This window comes from Elaeis guineensis, chromosome 10 (assembly GCF_000442705.2).
Source record: "Elaeis guineensis isolate ETL-2024a chromosome 10, EG11, whole genome shotgun sequence".
In the NCBI taxonomy this organism is placed as follows: domain Eukaryota; kingdom Viridiplantae; phylum Streptophyta; class Magnoliopsida; order Arecales; family Arecaceae; genus Elaeis; species Elaeis guineensis.
In genome coordinates this window covers 71,803,397-71,817,068 of record NC_026002.2, presented here as the reverse complement: position 1 = coordinate 71,817,068, position 13,672 = coordinate 71,803,397, and the positions used below count along the sequence as shown (strand labels likewise).

The 13,672-nt window shown below is 41.9% G+C and overlaps 1 protein-coding gene across 4 annotated transcripts in view; it reads right to left on the bottom strand.

The window, feature by feature from the left end:
• LOC105032832 (diaminopimelate epimerase, chloroplastic) overlaps positions 1-13,672 on the bottom strand; it is a 72,609-nt gene that overhangs the window by 41,722 nt on the left and 17,215 nt on the right. The window lies entirely within an intron of this gene.

Sequence of the window (13,672 nt, the reverse complement as noted above, 5' to 3'; positions counted from 1 at the left end):
TCAAATGATACGTAAATTGCAAGAGGGAAAATGATAAAGGAAAAGATTGCAAGAGGAAAGGCTCAAATGATATGATCAAAAGAGTAGCAGTTTATGTTGTTTTAGCAATTGCAGTTCACCATCTGATTTTGACCGGATATGGATTGAAAATGCAGATGAAACAAAAATAGCTTGATTAACATTAATTACTACACATCTAGTGGAATCCAGCCGCTTGAACACCTCAAATTCTCTTTCTTATTTCTCATTTAATGTTGATAAAAAAGGGCTCCTTTTCAGTTCAAAGCATAACTATCAGCCACAGATCTAGGGGATTGCATGCCATTGTAACTTCTCTTTTTCCTTTTCCTTCCATATAATAGAGAACTCTTTTAGAATAAAAATCTCATTCCCAGAATAAACACTGATATAACTTTCCTATTGTAAATAACCTCTCCAGATTGTGAAAACTCATTATGATCTCAAGTCTACTTTCAGCTAAATGTTTCTTTCCAAGAGTTGATCCAAATCCTATCCCCTTGTGGCAATCGACAAACCATACATATCAACAACCAATACTGCTATTACTGTTATAAGCCACCTCGAGATCATAATTCCCACCTTATGATATAATGCCAACTGAAGACCAACTTCTAGAAACTAGAATGCATGCATGTAACACATACAAATAGCATTGGACATATATTAATTAATGTACATGCTCACAATGGACAGTGCATGACTGGACATATATTTAGCATTTTTTCGATCACTTTGAATGTATAGATGCTCAGACTGAACAAACAGATTAATCTCAGTTATAATGCACGTTAAGTCTTCTATATAACTTTTCAAGAAGCAGCATATCTCCCTGTATAACATTCCAAACTTTTTATTTGATGGATCAAATCATACCTATGAAAAAAAAAAATCAATTTCCAATTGAAGAGACAGATTAATTTTGATTGAAATGCAATTTCTTCCACAAAGCTTTTCAATAAGCACGATCTATCTCTGCATGAAAATGAAATCTTTCATTTAATGGATCAAATGTAGGCTCATTGGTATCAATGAAAGCAGCATTTTCCAAGAAGCACTGAAGGTAAAAGGTAAAAATAAATAGTAGAATTTATTTTAAAAAATGAAAATTTATTTCTATTTGTAAAATTTAAAAGATATTTTTATTTATAAAAGGTATTTTTGTTTGTAAAAGATAAAAACAGATAGTAATTTATGTTTTTCTACAGTTTAGCTATTTTTATTTGTAAGAATAAAAATATTAAATTTTAATGACTGCATGTACAAAGATATTCGGGCATTTTTTTTTTTGATATTCGGGCATAAATGAAAAATGCATTTCAACAATTTCAATCATTTTTCCATTTTTTGGTACAGAAAGACATAAAGAATTGAAACTCTATAGTTTTCACAAGACAAATGATTGTTCACAATCCAACTTCCATATGATGTTTTTGAAAAAAAAAATACACTTTTGCTTTTACCTATATGTTCTCGCATGCTAAATCAGATTAAAGAGATCTGATGTTCCTTAAATATATAAGACGAATCCAGACTTCTTAGTCGATAAAAGAGTACAACTATCAATCACCCCTCAATTCACCACTTGGAGTTCACAGGTCTGATGTGGCAGTGGGGATTGGTGTTGTCCACCAGGAATAGATGGTGTCAGCCCGACTTTAACATAGGACCAGTGAACTACTGAGCTGCAATATAGCAGGTGATCTCAAGCATTTTCTCTAAATAAAAATCAAATAACAAAACAAAACAATGTTTAAAGGTTAATTTATCTTGTAAGTAAAACAGAAGAACTAGTTAATAAACACTACAGACAGATTTTAAAAAGAAAAAGAAAGAAAGAAAGAAATAAAGATGGGATGGGACATGGAATCACCGACTCTGCTTATAAGACTTGTGTCCTTCTATTGTATAAACACAAAGAAATGTTCAAGCTGATTAAGACTCCCATCCACAACCATAAAAACAAATTAATTGACTATTAAACTGTGAGGACCCGTGTGGGCATGTATATAGTCTCATATCAGTTATTCACTGGAAAGATCTTGGATCCTTATACAGGACCAAAAAATTCAAATAATATCTTCCGACTAGTCTTTTAGGATGTAGTCCTGTGTTATTACCAATGGTATCAGAGCTGACCCAATCTATAGCCTATGTGGATTTAAGAATACTGCTGTACAGGTTCATTGGGACTAACCATGGGCCAATAGAGCATGTATTTAGTCCTACATCAGTTATTTACTGAGAATCTTAGATAATTATATAGGATCAAGAAATTCAAATAATGCCTTCTGACTAGCTTTTTTTTTTTTGGATGAAGTCCTAAATTGTTACATAAATAAATATTCTCCAAGAAAATAGATTACCTCCGGCTCGCTACCAATCCGATACCAAAATTTAGCCTTTTTGGATAAAGTCCTAAGTTGTTACATAAATAAATATTCTCCAAGAAAACAGATTACCTCAGGCTCGCTACCATCCAATACCAAAATTTCGATCGCAGAGCTTCACGGCCTCCTCGGGTGTAACCCTACCAACATTATTAAGATAAACTCCACAACAACCGGACCAAGAAGAAGTCCATGCCTGATATGAATTCAGTCGAAGAAGAGAGGAACGGCTTCTTAACTCCAGAATAGTTATAACAGCTTAACTGCTGCTGAAGATTGATTGGCTGACAAGCTAGCTGAGCTGGAGCTGTAGTTAGTTAGCTATTCTTCTGTTATAGGAGTATAAATATTCTGTAATTGGAAGATTCATTGAGGAATAATACTGAAACTTCTGAGTTGATTCTCTGTAATTCTTTGATTTTCTGAATTGCTTTTATCATTGGTATCAGAGCTTCGATCTTGGCAACCATGGCCGAAGGAACAAGGGGCCAAGAGTGGAGAAGGGGGATGATGTCCATGATGAAGGATTTTGAAGATCGATGGGAGCAGAGGCAAGCTGAATTAAGGAAGGAGACGGAATTGAGCACCAGTCAGGCAATCCAAGAACTCAAGAGTTTGCTGACAGGTATCAGTCTTCAACACAATGAAATTGCATCTAATAGGAATCAAGTAGGGACCTCACAGGTGAGGGATCGATGGGGAAAAGATTCTGGCCAATCTTGGATGCAATATCCAAAGTTGGATTTCCTAATTTTCAATGGGGAAGAATTGGAAGCGTGGGTAGTTAAAGTGGATTATTACTTTGAAGTCACTTGTACACCTGTTGCAAATAGAGTAAAATTAGCAGCAATGCATTTGGAAGGAAAAGCCCTTCAGTGGCATCAAGGTTACATTAGAATCAAAGGGGAAGAAGCTTATAGTAGTTGGGAGGTTTATGTACAGGCTTTGAGATCCAGATTTGGGATTTAAGCTTTTAATGATCCTTCAGCAGATCTAAAGAACCTGAAACAAGTAGGTTCTCTACAAGAATACTTGGACACCTTTGATCTATTGTATCCCAAGGCTCGAATAAGAGAAGATCAGGCCCTGAGTTTCTTCTTAACAGGTTTAATGGATGAATTACATATGCCTGTCCGGATGTTCAAACCCCAAACCCTATGATACTGGTTTGGCTAGGCTTCCGGAAATCACAGTAGCAGCCCTGCAGAATAAACCTAAACCCTTAGCCAAACCAGTATCATATTCTACCTTTACTTCCCCTTACAAATCTACATCTACAACTACTAATTCTCAGTCTCAACCCTCTACTTCGCTCAAACCAAACAACCAAACTACTAGCCTTGCATTTGTATCCAACACTTCCAAACAAACAACCACTAACACTACCAAACCACCCAAATTAACCAGCAAAGAACTTAATGAAAAAAGAGAAAAGGGCTTTTGTTTCTGGTGTGATGAAAAATTCGTACCAGGGCACAAATGCAAGAAAAGACAAGTACTCATGATGCAGTTACAAATTGATGAAGGGGAGGATGATAGTGATAGTGCTATAGAAGAGATGCCTGTACAGGAGCTGCAGTTGTCTCTTAATGCTTTAAGAGGGACTCAAGGGGTTCAAACCATGTGTATTAAAGGTATTTATGGAAAGTTGCAGATCCATGTTCTTGTTGATACTGGCAGTACTCATAATTTTTTGAGTCTGCAGGTTGCAAAAAAGCTTAATTGTGAATTGGAGGAAGTTAAAGGAGTCTTGGTAGAAGTGGCTAATGGTGAGAATTTGCAATGTCACTCTAGATGCAAAAATTTCTCTTGGCAAATGCAAAATAACACTTTTATGGCTGCGGTCTATGTCTTGCCCTTGGACAATTATGATCTTATCCTGGGAACTCAATGGCTAGCAACATTGGGTGAAATTTTGTGGAATTTCCAAACTTTGCAGATGAGGTTTAAATGGAATTCCAAGGAATGTGTATTACAGGGTCTGCACTCTAATATAGTAGAGATGGTGAATGGCAAACAATTAAATAAGATGTTTCAGAAATCCCATCAGTTGGCAGCTATGCAGTTGTTGCTGCAAGAAGGAGGTTCGCAGACACTTTTTCTTTGTTCTGTCAATATGACTCCTACTAAAAGATGGCCAAAACTTCAGGACCTTTTGCAACAGTATGGAGATATTTTTTCAGAACCAAAAAGCCTACCCCCTAAAAGGATCTATGATCATAAGATTCCTTTGCAAGAGGGAGCTCCACCTGTGAATGCAAGGCCATATAAATATGCTGCTCCTCAAAATGATGCCATTGAGAAGATGGTTCAGAAGATGTTGGAAGCAGGAGTAATTCAGCATAGTAGTAGTCCATATTCAAGTCCTGTGATTCTAGTCAAAAAGAAAGATGGGACTTGGTGTATGTGTATAGACTATAGGTTTCTTAATGCATTGACTGTGAAGGACAAATTCTCTATTCCTGTTATTGAGGAACTTCTGGATGAATTGGAAAATGCAGTGATGTTTTCTAAGATAGATTTGAGAAGTGGTTATTGGCAGATAAGAATGGATGATGAAGATGTCCATAAGACTGCTTTCAAGACCCATGAGGGCCACTATGAGTTTTTGGTTATGCCATTTGGCTTAACCAATGCTCCATCAACATATCAGGCCTTGATGAATGCTGTTTTTAGGCCATTTCTAAGAAAATTTGTCTTAGTTTTTTTCGATGATATATTGATATACAGCAGAAGTCCTAGTGAGCACATTTAGCATTTACAGTTGGTTTTGGAAGAGATGAGGAAGCACCAACTTCTGGCTAAGCAAAGTAAGTGTTCCTTTGGATGCTCTAAAATTGAGTATTTAGGATACTTAATTTCTTCAGAAGGTGTGCAAATTGATCCTACAAAGATTGAAGCTGTTAAACAGTGGCCTATTCCAAAGAATGTAAAACAGTTGAGGGGATTTCTTGGGCTTACAAGTTATTATAGGAGGTTTGTTAGGAATTATGGTTAAATTGCTAGACCTCTAACTGACCTCTTGAAAAAGGAGTCCTTTGTTTGGTCTGAGAAGGCTCAATTGGCTTTTGATGCATTGAAAGAGGCTATGACTTCAGTACCTGTACTCTCTCTACCTGATTACAGTAAGCAATTTGTCATTGAGACTGATGCATCTGATGGTGGAATTGGAGCAGTCTTAATTCAGGAAGGGCATCCTTTGGCGTTTATTAGCAAAGCTCTTTCCCTCAAGCATCAGCACATGTCAGTCTATGATAGGAAAATGTTGGCCATCTTATTTACAATTAAGAAGTGGGAATGTTATTTATTACCCAACAAGTTTATTATCAAAACTGACCATCAACCCTTAAAGTATTTGGTAGAGCAGAGATTAACCACACCAATACAGCAGATTTGGTTAGCCAAATTGCTGCAATTTGATTTTGAGATCAAGTATAAGAAGGGCAAAGAAAATGTGGTTGACAATGCATTGTCCAGGTGTGCCTCTAGTTCAGTTTATGCACTCAGTACCTTCTTTTTGTCTTCAGATTTACTGAGTGAAATTCAGCAGAGTTGGAATGATGACCCTAGCTTACAGCAGTTGATTGTTCAGCTTCAGAATACTCCCTCTTCTCACAAACATTATACCTATCATTCCAATCAGCTTAGAAGGAAGGAAAAACTGGTGATAGGCAATACTGGTTCCTTAGGCAGAAATTGTTGCATCTCTTTCATAATTCACCACTTGGAGGACATTCTAGTGTTCATGCAACAGTCAAAAGATTGAAGGCACTAGTCTACTGGTCTGGAATTTGGAAAGCAGTATGAAACTATGTTAGGGATTGTGATGTGTGCCAAAAATATAAGTATGAAACTATTGCCTCACCTGGTTTACTTTAGCCTTTGCCAGTTCCTCAAGGGTTATTCACAGACTTGACAATGGATTTCATAGATGGATTGCCTAAGTCCCATAAGAAGTCTGTTATTTTTGTGGTGGTTGATAGATTGACAAAGTATGCTCATTTTTTTGCATTATCCCATCCCTATACAGCTCATATAGTGGCTCAGACATTTATGCAAGGGGTATATAAATTGCATGGTATGCCTCATCAATTAATTCTGATAGAGATTCTGTCACGCCCCCGGCCCGAAATCGCGAGCAGGAGGTCGCAGCAACCACTGTATACTTATGAAGAACTCTCTCCATAAGCATGCAAGGCATCTCATCGCAATATCAATGCATCACAACGGAATAAATTCAAATAATTATTATTCAACTTTAATTCAAGTAATTAAATCAAATATTTTACATCCAATAAAGTTTCACTAAAAATAAAACAATAGATCTAAGTTCAATGAAGTTGACAATGCTAAATCTCGCCTCTAAAAACTCTGTCCCAATATTAATTCCCACCCTCGCAATTAATTATCTGAATCTGAAAAATAGAAAGAAAAGTAATGAGCTAGACAGCCCGGTAAGTAACAAATATCTCAACTATATATTTCAGATATTATATAATTTTCAAGAATAATGCTGCAAATAAACATAAAAATATCTTTCATGCTGATTTAATGTAAATCCAATCTTTTCAAATATTCATATATAATATAATCATAAATCCGATTTGATTCAAAACACTCGTAACTCAACAGCCTTGACTATGACCAACATTTAACCCCTATTGGCAGGGTCCACTGAATACCAGCGCACAACCCCCACTGGTAGGATCCACTAAATACCAGCGCACAAGCCCCACTGACGGGGTCCACTGAGTACCAACGTATAATCCCCATTGGCGGGGCCCACTGAAACATAGTTAGACTGAGAGCATAAATTCGATCCATATCAAAACACTTTTGTATCATAACATATTATAATTTCTATTGAACATGTGTATAATCAATAAACTCATAGTATTTTAGAATCACTTTTCATTCAAAACACAATTTCATAAATCATGCATAATTTCAAAGAATAATTATTTACTTTCAGAAAAAATATGAAATATGTCGAGAAGATGAATCATTACTTAGCTTTCACAGAGCACTGAATGAACAGATCGACTAACTTCTAAGAGATTCTTCAGTGCCTATTATCCAAAATTATATTCTTACATTAATTTTAATTCAAAATTAAATCTAAACGAATCCCAAATCAAAACTCTACTTGGAATCGGACTCTTCACTAAACTCGATCAAAATCATCAAAATGAAACCTTTCACTATACTAATCTTAGAAGGATAACTTTGAAAGAGAAACATCTATCAAGAGAGAGAAACAATCTAGAGAGAGAAAGTAGAGAGAGAAAGTCCAATTCTAGAGAGAGAAAGTAAGGATTCAGACTGAAAGAAGAGAGAGAAAATAGAGAAACTCTCTCTCATTTTTATTTTGTTATTTATTTATTTTTTTCTTTTCCTTTTTCTTTTCTTTTTCCTTTTTCCTTTTCTTTTTCTTTTTCTTTTTCTTCCTTCTTCTACTTCTTCCCATGGCCTCCCATGGGTGAAATAAGTGAAACAGGGGACCGAATGGTCCCCTCATAAGGTTGGCCGATCGGCGGTCGGCCGGCACGAGAATGGTCGGCAGCCGGAGGAAAGCGCATCGCCATCCGAAGGAACCCAAATCGATGGCCGGCGACGACCACCGGCGTCCGAAAATCAGAAAAATCGAAACCTCTCCCACGACAAAATCCGACAACTCCGGTCGCCGGCGAACGTGCACACCGGCATAGGAAGGAAGGGAGAGAAGAGAGAAAGAGAACCATATGCTTACCTCGAGCTCCGACGACCTCTCCAGTGAGGAATCGCGGCGAGCACGGTGATGATTTTCACGGACGATTTCTAGCGATCTTCGCCGTTTCGCTCTGAGTTTTCATGATGGGAGGAAGGGAGAAAGGTCCCCCCTTAAATAGAGTCGGAGGGGAGGAGTTTGACTCCTCCCCGGCGGCCTTTCTGACTCCGATTAGGAGTCATCGACGGGGGAAGAAGACTCCCACAGGGAGTCTTCTTTAAATTTTTTTTTTTTTTTAGACTTTTGGGTTTAAGGCCTACATGGGCCGAGTACTACATTCTTCCCTCCTAAAATAAATTTCGTCCTCGAAATTTTTCTTACCTGTCACCATTGCATTGGAAGCCTGTACGTTCTATTGAGTAAGAGCATAAACTCTTCTCTGGATTTTAGAAATCTATTCACCACTCTTGTTTTGTCCTTCATAAGTTCTTTGGCCAACTTGATTTTCAGTATTTAGTGGGCAGCTAGCAATTTTATGATCCATCTGACCGCATTTGAAACAAACACCTGTATTCCAATGGCAATCCTTCTCCGCATGATTTTTGCCACATCTGGAGCACCGCTCACCATCAATCTATTGAGTCTTATTATCTATTGCTCCCTTAGCTGAACTTTTGATGTTTTTATTATTCTACCCTTGTGTATCATTTGATTTTGCTCTCTTTCTTTGCTTTTTTTCTCTTTCCATGCGTTCTTCATTGACTTCTCTTTCAATTATCAGTGCTTTGTTTACCACATCTGCATAAGTTGTCAATTCATATGGAACCACTCATTTTCGAATCTCAGTTCTCAGTCCCATCTCAAACTTGTGAACACGTTCTTGCTCACCATCCACTAATCTCGGAGCAAATTTTGCTAACTCTGTAAATTTTGCTTTATATTCAGTCACACTCATACCTTTTTGCTTCAGATAAATAAACTCTTGCTCTTTCTGGATCCTTATACTCCGAGAAAAATACTGATCGTAGAATGCAATCCGAAATCTCTCCCAGATAAGAATTTCGCCGTCTTGTTCATACTTACGCTGTAGTCGCTGACACCGGTTGTATGCTTCTCCTTGTAGTAAATAAACTGCATATTGAATCTTTTCTTCATCACGACACTCTTAGACAGCGAAGGCTTTCTCCATCTCCATTATCCAGTTATCAGCCTCCAAAGGTTCAGTAGTCCCCTTGAAAGCTGGAGAAGCAAGCTTTTTAAATTCTGAAATATTGTTCCATTGTACTGGTTGCTCTCCATATTATGGTGGTGGATGCTGATGTTGTTGTGCATCTCGTTGTATCTGCTGTTGTTCAAGCATTTGCTGCTGTATTTGTTGTTGCGTTTGTACCATCCCGATTAGGATCTGCATTAACTGAGCCATATCTAGTTCCTGACATGCTTTCGAAGTACTCCTATTAGGATCTACGACTCCCTCCTCTTGAGGGGTGCCACTGGTCAGATGGGGAGTGCTACCATCCCGTGGTTGTGATGTCTCTCTTGCGATCCCTTGAGTAGTTCTTGTCATTCTACGAGGAGGCATAATAACCTTTGTAGTAGTAAAACCGTATTAGATTCATTTATCTACTTGTTAGGATGGGTTTACTATGATATTCATACTTTAACGTCCTAATATTCCTGATGTCTACCCACCTACACTTATACTATGTCTAATTCTATGTATCATAATTTATCCACTTATGCTCTGATACCATATTAATTGTCATGCCCCCGGCCCGAAATCGCGAGCAGGAGGTCGCAGCAACCATCGCATACTTATAAAGAACTCTCTCCATAAGCATGCAAGGCATCTCATCACGATATCAATGATCACAGTGGAATAAATTCAAATAATTATTATTCAACTTTAATTCAAGTAATTAAATTAAATATTTTACATCCAATAAAGTTTCACTAAAAGTAAAACAATAGATCTAAGTTCAATGAAGTTGACAATGCTAAATCTCACCTCTAAAAGCTCTGTCCCAATATTAATTCCCACGCTCGCAATTAATTATCTAAATCTGAAAAATAGAAAAAAAGATAATGAGCTAGACAGCCCAGTAAGTAACAAATATCTCAACTAGATATTTCAGATATTATATAATTTTCAAGAATAATGCTGCAAATAAACATAAAAATATATTTCATGCTGATTTAATGTAAATTCAATCTTTTCAAATATTCATATATAATATAATCATAAGTTCGATTCGATTCAAAACACTCGTAACTCAACAGCCTCGACTATGACCAACATTTAACCCCCATTGGCGGGGTCCACTGAATACCAGCGCACAACCCCCACTGGCAGGATCCACTAAACACCAGCGCACAACCCCTACTGGCAGGGTCCACTAAATACCAGCGCACAACTCCCACTGACAGGGTCCACTGAGTACCAACATATAATCTCCATTGGTGGGGCCCACTGAAACATAGTTAGGCTGAGAGCATAAATCCAATCCGTATCAAAACACTTTTGTATCATAACATATCATAATTTCTATTGAACATGTGTACAATCAATAAACTCATAGTATTTCAGAATCACTTTTCGTTCAAAACACAATTTCATAAATCATGCATAATTTCAAAGAATAATTATTTACTTTTAGAAAAGATATAAAATATCTTGAAAAGATGATTCATTACTTATCTTTCACAGAGCACTGAATGAACAGATCGACTAACTTCCAGGAGATTCTTCAGTACCTATTGTTGGGTATAAAATACCCTCAGCCGAAGTTCTCAACCGGATTGACCCTCCCAAGACTCATCCGGTTTTCGACTGCAGATGATATCTCTCTGGACTTCTCCAACAGCCGGATTTCCACAGTGCTGACTGAACTCCCCCGACGGACGAACTCCCACTGCACCACCCGAACTCCTTCAACATGAGTTCTCCCAGTCGTCTACCAAGCCGCCCCAAGCGCACACTAAGCTCTGCCGCCAGCTGACCTTCTACGACCATCGGCTGCTCCCCGAATCCCTTCCAGACTTCTTCCAGCCAGGTCCAACTCCAATCCGAACTACCTCGGACCTCGCTAACGGCTGAACTTCACCAACGACAGATTCCTACAACTACTAGACTTCCATCCTGACTCCTACGGGAGCCGGATCTCGTCTCCGACTCCAGCCACAGGCAGACTTCGTCCGGACTCCAACGGGAGCCGGACTTCGTCCCCAACCTCAATTGCTGGAAGGCTTCGCCCGGACTCCCACGGGAGCCGGGCTCCGTCCTCGACCTCGACTGCTGGTAAGCTCCGTCCGGACTTCGTCCCTGACTTTAATTGCAGGTAGACTTCGACCGGACTCCTACGGGAGCCGGATCTCGTCTCCGACTCCAGCCACAGGCAGCCTTCGTCCGGACTCCTACGGGAGCCGGACCTCGTCCCCAACCTCAAGTGCTGGAAGGCTTCGCCCGGACTCCCACGGGAGCCGGGCTCCGTCCTCGACCTCGACTGCTGGTAAGCTCCATCCGGACTCCTAAGGGAGCCGGACTTCGTCCCTGACTTTAATTGCAGGTAGACTTCGATCGGACTCCTACGGGAGCCGGATCTCGTCTCCGACTCCAGCCACAGGCAGACTTCGTCCGGACTCCTACGGGAGCCGGACCTCGTCCCCAACCTCAAGTGCTGGAAGGCTTCGCCCGGACTCCCACGGGAGCCGGGCTCCGTCCTCGACCTCGACTGCTCGTAAGCTCCGTCCAGACTCCTAAGGGAGCCGGACTTCGTCCCTGACTTTAATTGTAGGTAGACTTCGACCGGACTCCTATGCGAGCCAGATCTCGTCTCCGACTCCAGCCACAGGCAGACTTCGTCCGGACTCCTACGGGAGCCGAACTTCGTCCCCAACCTCAATTGCTGGAAGACTTCGTCCGGACTCCCACGGGAGCCGGGCTCCATCCTCGACCTCGACTGCTGGTAAGCTTCGTCCGGACTCCTAAGGGAGCCGGACTTCGCCCCTGACTTTAATTGCAGGTAGACTTCGACCGGACTCCTACGGAAGCCAGATCTTGTCTCCGACTCCAGCCACAGGCAGACTTCATCCGGACTCCTACGGGAGCCGGACTTCATCCCCAACCTCAATTGCTGGAAGACTTCGCCCGGACTCCCACGGGAGCCGGGCTCCGTCCTCGACCTCGACTGCTGGTAAGCTTCGTCCGGACTCCTAAGGGAGCCGGACTTCGCCCCTGACTTTAAGTGCAGGTAGACTTCGACCGGACTCCTACAGGAGCCGGATCTCATCTCTGACTCCAGCCACAGGCAGACTTCGTCCGGACTCCTACGGGAGCCGGACCCCGTCCCCAACCTCAAGTGCTGGAAGGCTTCGCCCGGACTCCCACGGGAGCCGGGCTCCGTCCTCGACCTCGACCGCTGGTAAGCTCCGTCCGGACTCCTAAGGGAGCCGGACTTCGTCCCTGACTTTAATTGCAGATAGACTTCCATCCGGACTCCTACGGGAGCCGGATCTCGTTTCCGACTCCAGCCACAGGCAGACTTCGTCCGGACTCCTACGGGAGCCGGACTTCGTCCCCAACCTCAATTGCTGGAAGGCTTCGCCCGGACTCCCACGGGAGCCGGGCTCCGTCCTCGACCTCCACTGCTGGTAAGCTCCGTCCGAACTCCTAAGGGAGCCGGACTTCGTCCCTGACTTTAATTGCAGGTAGACTTCGACCGGACTCCTACGGGAGCCGGATCTCGTCTCCGACTCCAGCCACAGGCAGACTTCGTCCGGACTCCTACGGGAGCCGGACCTCGTCCCCAACCTCAAGTGCTGGAAGGCTTCGCCCGGACTCCCACGGGAGTCGGGCTCCGTTCTCAACCTCGACTTCTGGTAAGCTCCGTCCGGACTCCTAAGGGAGCCGGACTTCGTCCCTGACTTTAATTACAGGTAGACTTCGACTGGACTCCTACGGGAGCCAGATCTCATCTCCGACTCCAGCCACAGGCAGACTTCGTCCGGACTCCTACGGGAGCCGGACTTCGTCCCCTACCTCAATTGTTGGAAGACTTCGCCCGGACTCACACGGGAGCCGGGCTCCATCCTCGACCTCGACTGCTAGTAAGCTTCGTCCGGACTCCTAAAGGAGCCGGACTTCGTCCCTGACTTTAATTGTAGGTAGACTTCGACCGGACTCCTACGGGAGCCAGATCTCGTCTCTGGCTCCAGCCACAGGCAGACTTCGTCCGGACTCCTACGGGAGCCGGACTTCGTCCCCAACCTCAATTGCTGGAAGACTTCGCCCGGACTCCTACGGGAGCCGGGCTCCGTCCTCGACCTCGACTGCTGGTAAGCTTCGTCCGGACTCCTAAGGAAGCCGGACTTCGCCCCTGACTTTAATTGCAGGTAGACTCTGCCCGGACTCCCACGGGAGCCGGACCTCGTCCCCGACTTCGACTGAAGGAAGACTTCGTCCGGACTCCTGCGAGAGCCGAACTCCGAGCTCCTCTTAAACGGGTAACTAGCCACCTCTCTCCGCCAGACACTCCAGCCGGACTTCGACTAACAGGCC